The sequence below is a fragment of the Nansenia antarctica genome, assembly GCF_963989245.1.
Source record: "Nansenia antarctica genome assembly, chromosome: 11".
Taxonomy (NCBI): domain Eukaryota; kingdom Metazoa; phylum Chordata; class Actinopteri; order Argentiniformes; family Microstomatidae; genus Nansenia; species Nansenia antarctica.
Window position 1 is genome coordinate 32,355,002 of NC_137681.1, and position 14,988 is coordinate 32,369,989.

The window sequence follows — 14,988 nt, forward strand, 5'->3', positions numbered from 1 at the left end:
GATTTTGAAGGATCTTAAATGGATTTTAAAAACACGGCGACATTGTATAGGACATTTAACGAACAATAATTTGAACACGCAATTGATAAGAAGAAGAAGAAGAAGAATTACAAATACAATGGCAAATGCAGCTCAGGTGAGAATTTCGAAATATTATTAATGAACATGTTATAGTTTTCAGATGTGTATTTATTATTTAGGTTGTTGCATGTGTTACGCAGCTGTTTCGCACGTAGTTTTGTTCATCTGGCTTGGCTAATTGGGTAATCCTATGTGGTTTAGCGTTATCAGAGATATTAGAGAGATATTAGATTAGATTCAACTTTATTGTCATTGCTGAGTACAAGTACCAACAACAAAATGCAGTTATGCATATAAGATGTACAGCTGGCAGGGCTAAAAAACGCTGCGTTGTCTTCAACCACTTAATGTAATTTAAAAGTTCACAATAGCTACATTCTCAGATGTCTACCGATTACGTATCCCCCTATTTTTATTGCTTGTTTTCTTGTTTTTGAGAGCTGACTTTTTGCAGGCGCCGAGCTGTGGTCCCGAGCAGAGGGACGACTGGCCACCAACGGAGCTGTCCGTGTCTGACCACTGGGGGTTGGACACAACACTGAACACTACACTACACTGGACACTGGACACAACACTGAACACTACACTGGACACTGGACACAACACTGAACACTACACTGGACACTGGACACAACACTGAACACTACACTGGACACTGGACACAACACTGAACACTACACTACACTGGACACAACACTGAACACTACACTACACTGGACACAACACTGAAAACTACACTACACACAACACTGAACACTACACTGGACACTGGACACTACACTGAACACTGGACACAACACTGAACACTACACTACACTGGACACAACACTGAACACTACACTACACTGGACACAACACTGAACACTACACTACACTGGACACTGGACACAACACTGAACACTACACTGGACACTGGACACAACACTGAACACTACACTACACTGGACACTGGACACAACACTGAACACTACACTACACTGGACACAACACTGAACACTACACTACACTGGACACTGGACACAACACTGAACACTACACTACACTGGACACAACACTGAACACTACACTACACTGGACACTGGACACAACACTGAACACTACACTGGACACTGGACACAACACTGAACACTACACTACACTGGACACGGGACACAACACTGAACACTACACTGGACACTGGACACAACACTGAACACTGGACACAACACTACACTGGACACTGGACACAACACTGAACACTACTGGACACTGGACACAACACTGAACACTACACTGGACACTGGACACAACACTGAACACTACACTGGACACTGGACACAACACTGAACACTACACTGGACACTGAACATCTGTCATTACGTGAAGCGCATTAAGTCGCATCTTGTAAGAAATGCGCTATACAAATAAAACTTGTATATACAATTGATTTGATCCCTTGTACACTTTTTTGGATATTTGTGTTGCAACACACCTATACATTGTGTTTGACCTAATAAAGTCCCACACCTGGGGTCATTGACATTCTTTTATTTATATACAGTTAGGTCTGGAAGTATTTGGACAGTGACACAATTTCCATAATTTTGTCTCTGTATGCCACCACAAAGGATTTGAAATGAAACAATCAAGATGTAATTGAAGTGCATACTTTCAGCTTTAATTCAAGGGGTTGAACAAAAATATTGTATGAAACATTTTGGAATTGCAACCATTTTTATACACAAGTCTCCTATTTTCAGGAGCTCAAAAGTAATTGGACAAATTAACAATCATACAGTAAGTAAAATGTTCATTTTTAATACTTAGTCGAGAATCCTTTGCAGGCAATGACTGCCTGAAGTCTGGAACACATGGACATCACCAAATGCTGGGTTTCCTCCTTTGTGATGCTTTGTCAGGCCTTTACTGCAGCAGTCTTCAGTTGTTGTTTGTTCGTGGGTCTTTCTGCCTTTAGTTTTGTCTTCAGCAAGTGAAATGCATGCTTGACTGGGTTGAGATCAGGTGATTGACTCTGGCCATTGCAGAATATTCCACTTCTTTGCCTTAAAAAAGTCCCGGGTTGCTTACACACTATATTTTGGGTCATTGTCCATCTGTATTGTGAAGCACCATCCAATCAACTTTGCTGAATTTGTCTGAATCTGAGCAGACAGAATATCCCTAAACACTTCAGAATTCATCTGTCTGCTTCTGTCTTCACATCATCAATAAACACTAGTGACCCAGTGCCATTGGAAGCCATGCATGTCCATGTCATCACACTCACCAGTGCATTCTTTTTTTCTCAGAATGTACCAAACAGTTAATTTGGCCAGTATTAATGTTCCCACTATCTCTCTGATGGATTTTTGTTTTGTTTTTACAGCCTAAGGATGGCCTGTTTCAGTTGCATTGAGAGCTCTGTTGACTGCATGTTGTGCGTATACAGCAACAGCCTCCAAATGCAAATGCCACACTTGGAATCAACTCAGACCTTTTACCTGCTTAATTGATAAAGAAATAATGAAGGAATAAATAGCCCACACTGGCCCATGAAACAGCTTTTGAGTCAATTGTCTAATTACTTTTGGTTATTATATATAAGAGCTATAATTCATAAACCCTTCCTTCAATTTGGATGTGAATACCCTTAACCTAAAGCTGAGAGTCTGCACTTTAAGCCCAGTAAATTCTGTTGGAAATCTCATATAAGATACGTTAGATCCAAAGTATCAAGGAGTATTGCAGTATTGTGCAGGGCAAAACATATTCTGGAACAGAGGATGTTGTATACTCTATATTGTTGTCTTGTCTTACCCTATTTGAGTTACTGTGTGGAGATATGGGGAAATGAATATAAAAGCACTTTAAACCCATTGATTACACTACAGAAAAAAGCTATGAGGATTGTACATGAGGTCGGATATCGTGATCACACTAATAACTTGTTCCTAATGTCAAAAATATGAAGAAAATATGAAGGAAAGCAGAAATATTGCTCTATTTAAAAAAAGGTTTAAATTATTTTTAATGAAAAAGTATTAGAACGGATGATACTGAAATATATGTATTAATTAATTGGATTATATAATGTAAGCATAATTGTTAAGTATAAACAGGGGTAGGACAGGCTTCTTCCTACTCCTTTTCGAACAATTGATAGGACTGTACTCTACATATTAGTTTTTTCCGTAGTTTCCACCGTAGTAAGGCCGTAGTAAGGCGATTCATGGTTTCCACCGTTACCGTAGTAAGGCGATGACGTAGTCTATGCAAATATGCAGGCGCGGTATGATGATGTATGGTACATCACATTTCCGGGTGATGGATTTGATGCGCGCAGTTGGACCCTACTCCCTGCATGGGTCTCTTATGCCCTGGATCCTGGAACCAGGTGGGGCACAATCAGCTGTCCACCAGCTGACCTGCATTCTACTGATTAGTAACCCTGTCCAGCAGGAGGCCTCTCTGCAGACAGGGAAACAGATATTAGTACAGGCCAGGACAATATATGGGGCCAGGGCCGTCACACCCCCTCCCATAGAAACAGGGTCCCAAAGGGAACACTGAACAGGGAAACACACCACAGTAAAATAATATATAATCACCTGTATTCAGGACCAACCACCATTACTCCAACCTCGGCAACAGGTACCTATGAAGCCATAATTAAGAGGAGCAGGAACAGTAGAAGGGTAAAAACAGGAAATTAGTTAACACAAAAACAATTATCTTAACAAGGGGCCCTGGACAATGCATCTGCCACTACATTGTCCTTCCCTTTTATGTGACGTATGTCCAGAGTATATGATTGTAAAAATAATGACCAGCGAATCAGTCTCTGGTTAGGGCACTTTAAAGAATTGAGAAAGATCAATGGATTGTGATCCGTGAAGACTACCAATGGAGCGAGACCGGACATAATGTACACATCAAAATGATGGAGAGCCCAGACCAAGGCAAGGGCTTCCTTTTCAATTACTGAATAATTGAGCTGACAAGAGTTGAACTTTTTTGAAAAAAAACTAACAGGTCTGTCAATGCCAAATTCATCGGTCTGTAGAAGCACCGCCCCTGCTCCCACGTGACTGGCATCGACCTGTAACTTGAAGGGTTCATCCATAAGAGGAGCAGCCAACACTGGAGCAGCACAAAGAAGAGCTCTAACATTAACAAAGGCCTGTTGACATTCTGTACTCCAAACGTACATTGCGTCACCTCTCAGGAGGTTAGTAAGTGGAGTGACTACCGTTGAAAAATTGCGACAGAAGCTGCGATAATAGCCTACTAGCCCTAAGAAATGCTGCAGCTCTTTCTTAGTGGTAGGTCTGGGGTACTGCTCTATAGCCTGCACCTTAGCCTGGACCAGAGAGACTTTACCATGACCAACCACTCGACCGAGGTACCTCACTGATGCCCTGGCAAACTCACACTTTGCCAGGTTGACGGTGAGGCACGCACCAGCCAAGCGGTCGAACAAGGCACGCACACGCTGAAGATGGGTGGACCACGAGTCAGAATAGATGACGACGTCGTCTAGATATACAGCGCACCCCTCCAAACCACCTACAACCATGTTCATCAGCCGTTGGAATGTGGCTGGAGCATTTCTAAGACCGAAGGGCATGACAGTATACTCATAAAGACCAGAGGGGGTTATAAATGCCGATATTTCACGAGCCCTCTTGGATAAAGGCACCTGCCAAAATCCTTTGAGCAAGTCAAATTTGCTAATAAACTTAGCGGAGGCTACTTGGTCAATACAATCTTCCATCCTGGGAAGAGGATACGAATCTGGCTTTGTCACACTATTCACTTTGCGGAAATCTGTACAAAACCGCAGTGTGTGATCAGGCTTTGGAACTGTGAGACACGGGGACGCCCAGCTGGACGAGGTAGGCACTGCAATACCAGTCTCAAGCATATACCTGATCTCGGAGTCCACGTGTTTACGTTTGTCAGGACTAACTCTATAAAAACGCTGTCTGATAGGTGAAGCATCCCCTACATCTATATCGTGTTCAATTAAGGGAGTCTGCGTGGGAGTGTCACCAAAAATGGATGGATAATCCTTAACAAGATGCAGCAGTTGGGTACGTTCAACCTCTGTTAAATGCCCCAACGAGCTCCCAAGATCACGAAGGGACTCTGAATTTTTCAATCTTCCAGTCAACAACTCCTGGTCGGGACTGGATAGGCCATCCTCCTCAGGCTCTGCCACCACCTGAGGGGAATCCCCTACTGTACTGGCTACACACGCCGGACGAACAGGAACTGACGCCTGCTCCACAGAATCAGACACACGGTCATAATACGGTGTCAATAAATTAATGTGGCAGAGCTGATTAGGCTTCCTACGCAAAGGTGTAGCAATCAGGTAATTAAGATCAGACACTTGCTTTACTACAGTATGTGGACCAGTAAATTTAGCACAAAAGGGGGAATCAACCATGGGCAAGAGTGCCAGAACCTGATCACCCGGGCTAAACTTCCGTGGCTCAGTTCGGCGGTCATAAAGGCGTTTCATTTTCTTTTGTGCACTAGCTAGTTTTTCTTTTGCCAGCTCACCGGCTTCATAAAGCCTATGCTTAAAGCCGAGCACGTATCTAAGCAAGTTTTTTGGTGGTTCGGACTCTTTCCAATCATCTTGGATAACGGCCAAGGGGCCACGTACTGTGTGTCCGAACACCAGATCATTGGGACTAAAACCCGTACTTTTCTGGCTCACCTCCCTGGCGGCTAACATCATCCAAGGAAGCCCCTCCTCCCAATCTCCGTCCAGCTCAGGACAGTAGGCGCGCAACAAAGATTTCAAAGTTGCATGGAATCGCTCCAATGCGCCCTGGCTCTGCACGTGATAGGCTGACGCCCTGTTGTGCTTAACGCGCAGCTGTTTCAGGACCTGAGCGAACAGATGGGAAGAGAAATTAGAACCCTGGTCAGACTGGATGATTTTTGGTATGCCAAAGATTGAAATGAACTGAGTCAAGGCACGGACTACAGACTTGGTGGTGATATTGCGTAAGGGATAAGCTGCAGGATACCTGGTAGCCTGGCACATAACTGTCAGCAAATACTAAGCCCCAGTACGAGACGGAGGGAGGGGACCTACACAATCAATAATGAGATGGTCAAACGGTTGACTGGTTGCCTGAATCGGACTCAATGGAGCCGGTGTAATGCTCTGATTCGGCTTTCCTGTCAACTGACATGTATGACATGTTTTTACATAGGCTGCCACATCCCTCTTAAGGCGAGGCCAAATGAAGTAACGGAGGATGCGATCATAGGTCTTAGTAACTCCTAGGTGTCCACCCTCATCATGTGACACCTGCAGAACCAAGCTGCGATACTTAGATGGCACAACAATTTGGTAAATGGGGTCTCCCACAAACTCAACGCCATGGGGAACCCACTTCCTCACCAATACCTCATTGTGAATGAAATAGGCATGGGCGCTGTTCCTCACCCCCCCAGCAGGGAGAGCTCCCTCAAACAGCTCTTTCAGACTTGGATCTGCCCGCTGCTCTCTCACCAGTTCACTGTGAGGAACAGACAGGGGAAAATCAGACAGTGATATCACATGCTCCACATCATCCACCATTTTGTCAGGGTCAGGCGTGGCACGGCTCATGGCACGAGTTACGGCACACGCAGTGAACACCTCAGGAAACTCCCGTTCACTTTCATCAGGCTTGCTTTTAAATACTGGCACAGACGTAACCACCACAGGTGGCGCCACATCTGCCCACACTCGTGCACCAACCAAGCCATTACCCATGATCATGGTCACCCCCTCACAGGGCAACGCTGGGCGCACACCCACAGTCATCTCACCCTGAAACAAATCAGATGAAAGAATTATTCTGTGCAGAGGAACATGCAATACAGCCAAACCCATACCACGAATGGGAATGGAGTCACCTGTGTCAGAGGCATCAGAAAATGGCAAAGCAGAAGCTAAAATAAACGAATCAAATGCCCCAGTATCCCATATTTTTTTTACTGGGACCTTCTCATCCCCACCGACGAGGGACACCAAACCATCTGTAAGGAATGGCAAGTAAGATTCAAGGTCAGAGGATTGTGGAGACTCAACATGTGTAGAGCGCACCTGGGACAGCGAATCACAGGCTTGGGCAGCAGACTTAACCCGCTGCACCACCGGCGCCGCGCAACCAGCCCCTTTAGCCCCATCCCCATGAGACACTGGAGCCCAAGGCTTACCTCTAGACTTTAAAGCATAGCATTCAGATTTAACATGCCCCTTTTTATGGCAGTGACTGCACACTTTCTCATAACTCCTTGAACTATTCTGATTCTCATAACTCCTTGAACTATTCTTATTCTCATAACTCCTTGAACTATTCTGACCTCTACGACCAAAATCAGTTGCAACTGACTGACCAGCAGGTGGCATATCAAAACCAAAGGTACTCCTCTGAAACCCAGGCTCTGGCACATAAGCGCGAGACTCACCAAACGTGCGCGGCTCTCCAAACCTACCCCTGCTATGAATCAATGTAAAATCATCTGCCAAAGCAGCAGCTCCAGCAGGAGTAGTCACCTGCTTTTCACTAATATAGGTGGCTATATTCTGGGGAATAGCATTTTTAAATTGCTCCAGTACAATCAGATCACACAAATCATCAATATCATATACATCAGACGCCTTGCACCAGCGATTGAAATGCAAAACTAATTCTCTTGTAAACTCAAGATGTGTCTGACTCTTGTTTCCCCTCCAATTCCTAAACTTCTGTCTGTAGGCCTCCGGAACCTGTTCATAAGATTTAAGCACTGCAGACTTCACTTTCTCATAAATCAGAGAATCCTCACGGCTCAGGGAGGAATATGCCAACTGTGCTCGACCTGTAAAAACACATTGTAACATGAGGGTGCGTTCAGCATCTGGCCAACCACGAGTGTCAGCGAGGCGCTCAAACAACGAAAAAAACGAGTCAGGATCGCTTTCATTAAATTTAGGTAAAAGTTTCAAGTTTCCTGCTGTATCAAATGAGCCTCTATTTGCTCCCCTGGAAGCAAAAGAACCCCCACTACTTAAGACTTCACTACTGATTTTACCGTCTTCAATCAAATTCAACCTATGTCTCTCTAACTCCACAGTTTGCATTTGGATTTCACATTTCATTTTCTCAAGTGCAAATTCCTGGTCTAATCTCAGTTTGAGCAATTCTTTTTCCTGGTCAAATGTAAAAGGGTGCTTAGCAACAGGCGAAGATAAACCCTTGACAGGCTGTGGCAAAATTGCCATCTCGACCAGTTTCGACTCTAAACATGCCCTAAGCTCATGTTTCTTTTGTTCTAACACCGCTACATCATAATGTTTTGCAACCAATAACAATTGAGCTTTAGTAAAACGGTACAATAAGTCATAGGATGGAGCTGCTATAAACCCCTCTACTCCAGACATTTTTATTTTATTTTTTTAAATCACAATATTAAGTACAGGACAATGTAGGCTTATGGACCCAAGATGACGTATACACTGACAACTCAGCGCGCATCAGAGGAAATTGACAACCTCGCAACGGAGCATGCCCCTATCTGACTGCCTACCCCAGGACCTGACTGAGTAAGCTCAACCCTAGTCTTCATGCGTAGCGGGAGGATCTTTAAACACTAACTCGTCAGCCCGGTTAGACCCCCAGCAAGCTGGTCGCCCACCTGACAGCTAAGAATGTGTCCCCGAGACAATTGCTCTAGCCGCCGTACCGCAACACTACAGAAAAACGCTCAGCCAGACTCAAAGGAGAGAGACCGTAAGCCTACCAGGGCAGCCCCGTAGCCTACATGTGCGCAACTGACAGCCAATTGTATACACCCTCTTGCCCCAATAGAAAAAAAAACTATCTAAGCACCATTACAAACAAAACGATCGCGCAGATCAATTAACAATAGGCTATTATATACAAAAATGCGATAAGTGTGTCTCCAAAATGCTTAATATGCCACTCAAGGCTTTAAAAAAAAACACCCGCAGGCGATAATTTTGAACTGGTGGGGAATCGACTACGACACCAGTTTGCATTTCATTCACCAAAATCTCTGCCTAGGCTACTAACAGACACGCGCTTATTAACTTAACAAGGCACCCCCTGCCAATCAAGGCAACAAGCCATGGGAGTCGCACCACAAGTAATGAACCACAACGTTTTAACTATCAATTAAGCAAAAAAGTACCGGGTAGAATTAAATAGAAAAAGAGCAATATTTACTTACCAAAAGGTGATCAAAAATAATGCTAGAAAAACGAAAACGGACGGAGCCCCCAATTTGTCACGGCCAGGCTCATGACCATGACAAAAGACGGGAGACACACACACGATCTTAAAGTAATGAAAATAAATGTTTTATTATTAACTAAATGAGGCTAATAACAATAATAAGATGAGGTGTGGTAGTCAGTAAATTAGTGGTGTAATGTGAGTGTAGTGGAAAGTGGTGATGTGAGTGTTGCATGGTGTGAAACAAGGAACAAACAAATAATAAAAAAAAATAATGGTGCCTAGAAGGGGGCCTCCATACTGAGGCCTGCATGGGTCTCTTATGCCCTGGATCCTGGAACCAGGTGGGGCACAATCAGCTGTCCACCAGCTGACCTGCATTCTACTGATTAGTAACCCTGTCCAGCAGGAGGCCTCTCTGCAGACAGGGAAACAGATATTAGTACAGGCCAGGACAATATATGGGGCCAGGGCCGTCACAACGGCGAAAATGCCCGGTCGACACAGCTTGGGATTCCATGGAAATTACCGGGAACTATGTGTGAAAGAGGCTTCTGTCTCTCTCTGTCTCTGTCTCTCTGTCTGTGTGTGTGTGTGTGTGTGTGTGTGTGTGTGTGTGTGTGTGTGTGTGTGTCGTCACATATGCTCTCTCTCTGTCTCTCTCTCTGTCTGGTGCCACAATAGATGGAAAAATAATTGAATGAACAAAATGTTCCAAACGCACAGACACACACAGACAGACAAACACACCCACACTCACACTCACACACTCACACACACACACACACACACACACACACACACACACACACACACACACACACACACTGTGAGAGAAAATTATTATATGTAATAAGCTACATTTAAGAACCAAACATCATCTTGGGTTGAATGTCTGCAGCAGACTGTAGAAGATGATTTCCTGTTGTCACACAATAGAACCAGTTTCTCTACTTTAAGCTTGACATTGGCTAAGACAACAAGACACATTTAAATGATTACAAAGACCTGATTGCCCTCTTTTCTCCCTGAGTGGACGAGGCCATCTGGAGCAGTTTTGGGTTTTTGTGTTGCCCAGACCCGGTGCTCTGGGACCAGACTGAACCAGTTGTGGCTATTGTGTTCCGTTTTCACCTTTGTCTCCCTGGGAGAAAGTGGGTGTTCTGTCTACTGACGCCGACAGAAAGGCTGGACTGAGAGACACGGATACCATTCAACTCGTTTTTCTTATTCTTTATGAAAATTGAATAGATTGTAAAACCTGCGAATGCAGACAACAAAACATACATAAATACACAGCTCTGACACATTCAAAGACTAAAACAAAGCGTATAAATGTTATACAAAGCACGCATCCAACACACTAACCGTGGCATCCCTCACGTCCTGGCATCACACAATGAATCCCTACGCACGGTCTCCCACTATTTAAGCACCTAATCACAGCCCCCAATATCCCTACGCACAACTGGTCTCTATACTCAAACAATTCCCACGCAGTTATGAGGCATAACCCAAAATAATGTTACTAATAACTAATAATTAATAATTAATAATAACTAATAATTATTCAAATAACATTTCAAATAAAATGTCACATTTGTCCCATTTTATAGGCTAAAATATGCACACTGAACACACCCCATCCTAACTGGACAGTACACCTCCCACCTAGCCGATCTAGCTACTAGTCTAGGGAGGCTACCAATGTCCCTTGTTCCTCAATGGGGAGGAGAACAACCATCCTCCTGACATCCCGGTGGAGGACGACCCCGGGCAGCTTGCCAGAGCCTTTCTTTTCTCTTGTTTTGGCTCCTCCTGGAGAGGCAGGGCCCTGGTGAGCGCTCCTGAGAAGGCCTTCCGTTTGAGCTTGTTCACACTTTCTCGAGCATCAGCTGCCACTTCTGCCGCTGATTTCACGGGCCACTCCTCAAAAGGCTTCTCCAGGAATCCAGGTCCATTCTGCCACAGAGAATCTTCGCTCAGTTTTTCAGGAACTGCTCCTCTTGTGCTGATGTCGGCCACATTACACTCACCGGGGATCCACGACCACTCGGTTGAAGACCCTGTCTTCCCAGGGTCCCACGTTTCCTTGGCTGAGCTCCCGCCTCCTGCCTCTTGTTTCAGCTGATTTGGTAGCACCAGGGTTTTGGATGTCGCTCCAGGCCTCTCCCCTCCACAGGTTCTGGCGTCGTCCTTTCTCCTCCCACCTTGGCCAGACCGGACCCACGGCTTTAGAAAGAACCCTCCAGCGCTCAAGATCTCCTCCACTCCACTTGTGATGGTGTCGAGCATCTTCAGATCATCATGGGAAGTCAAGATGTCGTCGACGTAGCTGTCTTTCTCCAAGACACGATGCTCTTCCTCCCTTTCAATGAACTGAGGTAGCCCTGCTGTCTCCCTCATTGCTAGTTGAGCAATGCAACCAGCAGAACGGTCTCCAATGTTCTCCCTCGTGATGGCGTACTCCCCGATGTCCTCTTCAGGATCGTCTCTCCAAAGGACCCTGTGCAGGTGTATCTCTCGGTTCTTCAGCCACATAGAGTTGTAAATTTTGGTGATGTCGCCCAGGGCCGCATGCTCCCCAGTCCGAAACCGCAGGAGCACAGCCCTGATGGGGTTCAACACGTCTGGCCCCTTTAACAGAAGGTCGTTCATGCTGACACCTTTGTATGATTGGCTACTGTTCCACACTAACCGGACCGGTGTTGTCACAGAATGGGGATTGGGTGCAACCAGGTGGCTCTCGCACCAAACCGGACCTTTCCACTCTTGAATCTTCTCTGGTGTGAGCCTCACTGCTGCGCCCCTCCTTACCATCTCGTGAACCTGCTCTCCGTAGGCAGTTCGCCACTCCGGCTGTTTCAGGAGGCGTTTCTCCGTTCTTAGGAATGTTGCCATCACAGCTCCTCTGTTGTTCGGTAGACTGGATGGATCCTCTGTCCAAGGGTAACTAGCATCCCAATGTGGAGCATCGCTGTGGTGATCGCTGGCGACATAGGACAGACCCTCCTTTATCCTCTCCAGCTCCTTTTCTTCCGCCAGGGTCATCTCTTTTTCACCCGGCTGGCACGTTCCACAACGACATCCCCCGCATTTGGGTTCACAGGCTGCCCCGATGCTCTCCCACTTCCACCATTCCAACACTTCTTTGTTGGTTGCCATTGAGCTCCGGACTCTTGAGTCGCTTTCCTGCCTCAGTCCACTCTCCCTGGTCTCTTCGCAGCACCCGATACACTTGACGATTTCCTTATACTTGGCCGCTGCTGTTCTCATTGATCGGGCGAAGTGTGTCTTGGACTCGTAGGTCACCGTCTCCACATCCTCAAACAGATTGGGATGCGTCCCACTCACAATCTTTCCAAGTGGGCCTTCCCACAGGACCAGGTCTCCTACTACCTTCACGGGACAGGGAACCAGCCGCCCCTCTCTTTGGCTGATGAGGAGCTCAATACTCTTTGGCCGGACCAACTCCCGGGTCTTGACCTTGGGGAAGAATCTTTTCAGTTGCTGTGGTTCGATGGCATGGTGCACCTTGGCTATTTCATCTAAGCCGTAGCAGACCAACTGGTGGGCTCTTTCACCTTCCGGGGTCCTGAACCTCACCTTCAGGAGGTACCTTTTGGTGTTGGCTGTCACAGTCATCCCTCCGACGCCCTGCACCACTAGCGTGATTTTCTCGCTCTTCAGGCCAAGCCTACTTGCAGCCGCGTGGGTAATATAATTTGTATCTGATGCGAGGTCTATCAGAGCACCAATTTGTTGCCCGTCGTTAGCAGTGACCTTCAGGAGCATCATTATTACCGGACACTCGTTTACTCCATTTTCTTCCAGGAGCTTCCCGGATTTTGCTTCAGTGCAGCTTGTAACTGCTGTCTTATTCGTGAAGGCTCTCCTGACTTTTCTCTCAATCTCTGGAGCGAGTTGGGACAAGACCTCTTCCTGTTCAACGGTCAAACTCCTTGCACGTTCACCGCCGCTACTTGGATTTTCTCTCTTTTCCCCACCATCCCTCTTACTGTCTCTACTGGGGCAGAGAAGGTAATGGTGGTCTGACGACTCTCCTTCTTTGCAGCCTCTCTTGGTGCAGAGGAATTTAAGGTTACACTCTCCGTCAGCGCCATGTGATGAAAGGCACAGCCGGCAGGCTCTAGACTTCTTCACCGCGGCCTTTCTTGCTGCCAAGTCGAGGCCTCTGAACTTCTTACAGGTGAACAGCCTACTTCTGTGTTTATCTTCGCACAGAACACAATTGTCATCAGCGCTGCCTCTCTCAGTGGCTCTAGTGAAAGCAAACTTCTTCTCAGTCTTCTTCTCTGGGATCTCCGTGATCTCCATCTGCTCCAACTGTTCGAGGATGCTTTCCTGCTTTTGTAGGAAGTCCAGGAAGGTGTCAAAGTATCTCTCCGGCTGGAAACCATTTCGGGGGTCTATTTTGAAAGTAAGCCACTCCTTTTTCAAAGTGAGTGGCAGTTTGTTCTCAATGGCTCCAGTCACCAGAGGGTTTTTGATGGCTACTTCATTGTCAAGATCTTTAAGGTCTGCTAGAGCTTTCTCTGTGATTCGGATCAGATCAATCACCTTCCTGAATTGGTGCTCTTTGACTGGAGAAATCTTCTGCAGCTCTGCTACGATCAGGTTGGTGATTGCATTCTTGTTTCCGAAACGACTCTCTAGCACCCTGAAGACATCTTCGGCAGTATTGTGGCTTGCGAGCCTAAGATCCTTCACTATGGTCTCTTCTATACTTTCCAGAAGTTGAAACTTCTTAACTTCCGGAGATCCGGAGGGATCGCCTTGTTCTTGTAGGCTTTCCCAATCCTTCCTCCAGCGGTAGTATTCCCGAATGCTACCTCTAAACGTCGGGAGACTTGTAGGCTTCAGCCTCACTTTTGGAATGCCTCTCGTAGCTGCATTTCCACCCCGCGCGCCTGCTTGAGTCTCCTCCAACGCTTTTTGCTGGGCTTTAACAAGCTCTGCCCGTGCTTCAGTCTCCGCCTGTTGAGCCAGGATAAGCTGGGCGCGTCTGGCGCGTTCTTCCTCATCAGCCCTCTGGCGCTCTCCTTCAGCTGTTGCGCGGCGGGCGCGGTCTTCTTCCTCAGTTGCCTTTCGAGCTTTTCCTATCTCGGCGTCTCTATCTCGTCTGAGCTTGTTCTTTGAGGACATCAAATGATGCAGCCGTCTCTCCACGTCTTCTATAGCAGCGACAGGGGCCCAGTCTCTCCAGACAGAGAGCTCTTTCTCTGCTCCTGTAGTAAGCTCCTCTAAATGGTGCACTTGTCTCTCATGGCAGTCATGGTCTAGCTGGCCCAATGGGACCTCTTCTGTCTCTTCTTTAGCTCGTTCAGCCTCCCTGATCGCGAACAACACTCTTCTTTCACCGTATCTTGACCACAGATGGAGTTTTACGAGATCGCCAACCTTCGACAATTTAGTCATGCAGTCTTTGCTCACCTTCTCGATGTCTCTCGTCTGTTGTTCCGATAGTTTGGTGGGGTCCTCTTCCGCTTCTGCAAGCAGACCCTCTTCATAGCTACTATTGGCTTCCAGGAGCTTCTCAGCTTCATTAGAGAAAGCCTGCCACTGGACCTTTAATTCGCTCTCGACCATGGAGGGTGTAACGCGGAGCATGAAGGCAGATTTTTGGTTAAAGTTGGATTTAGCTGAATTTCTCTCTTTT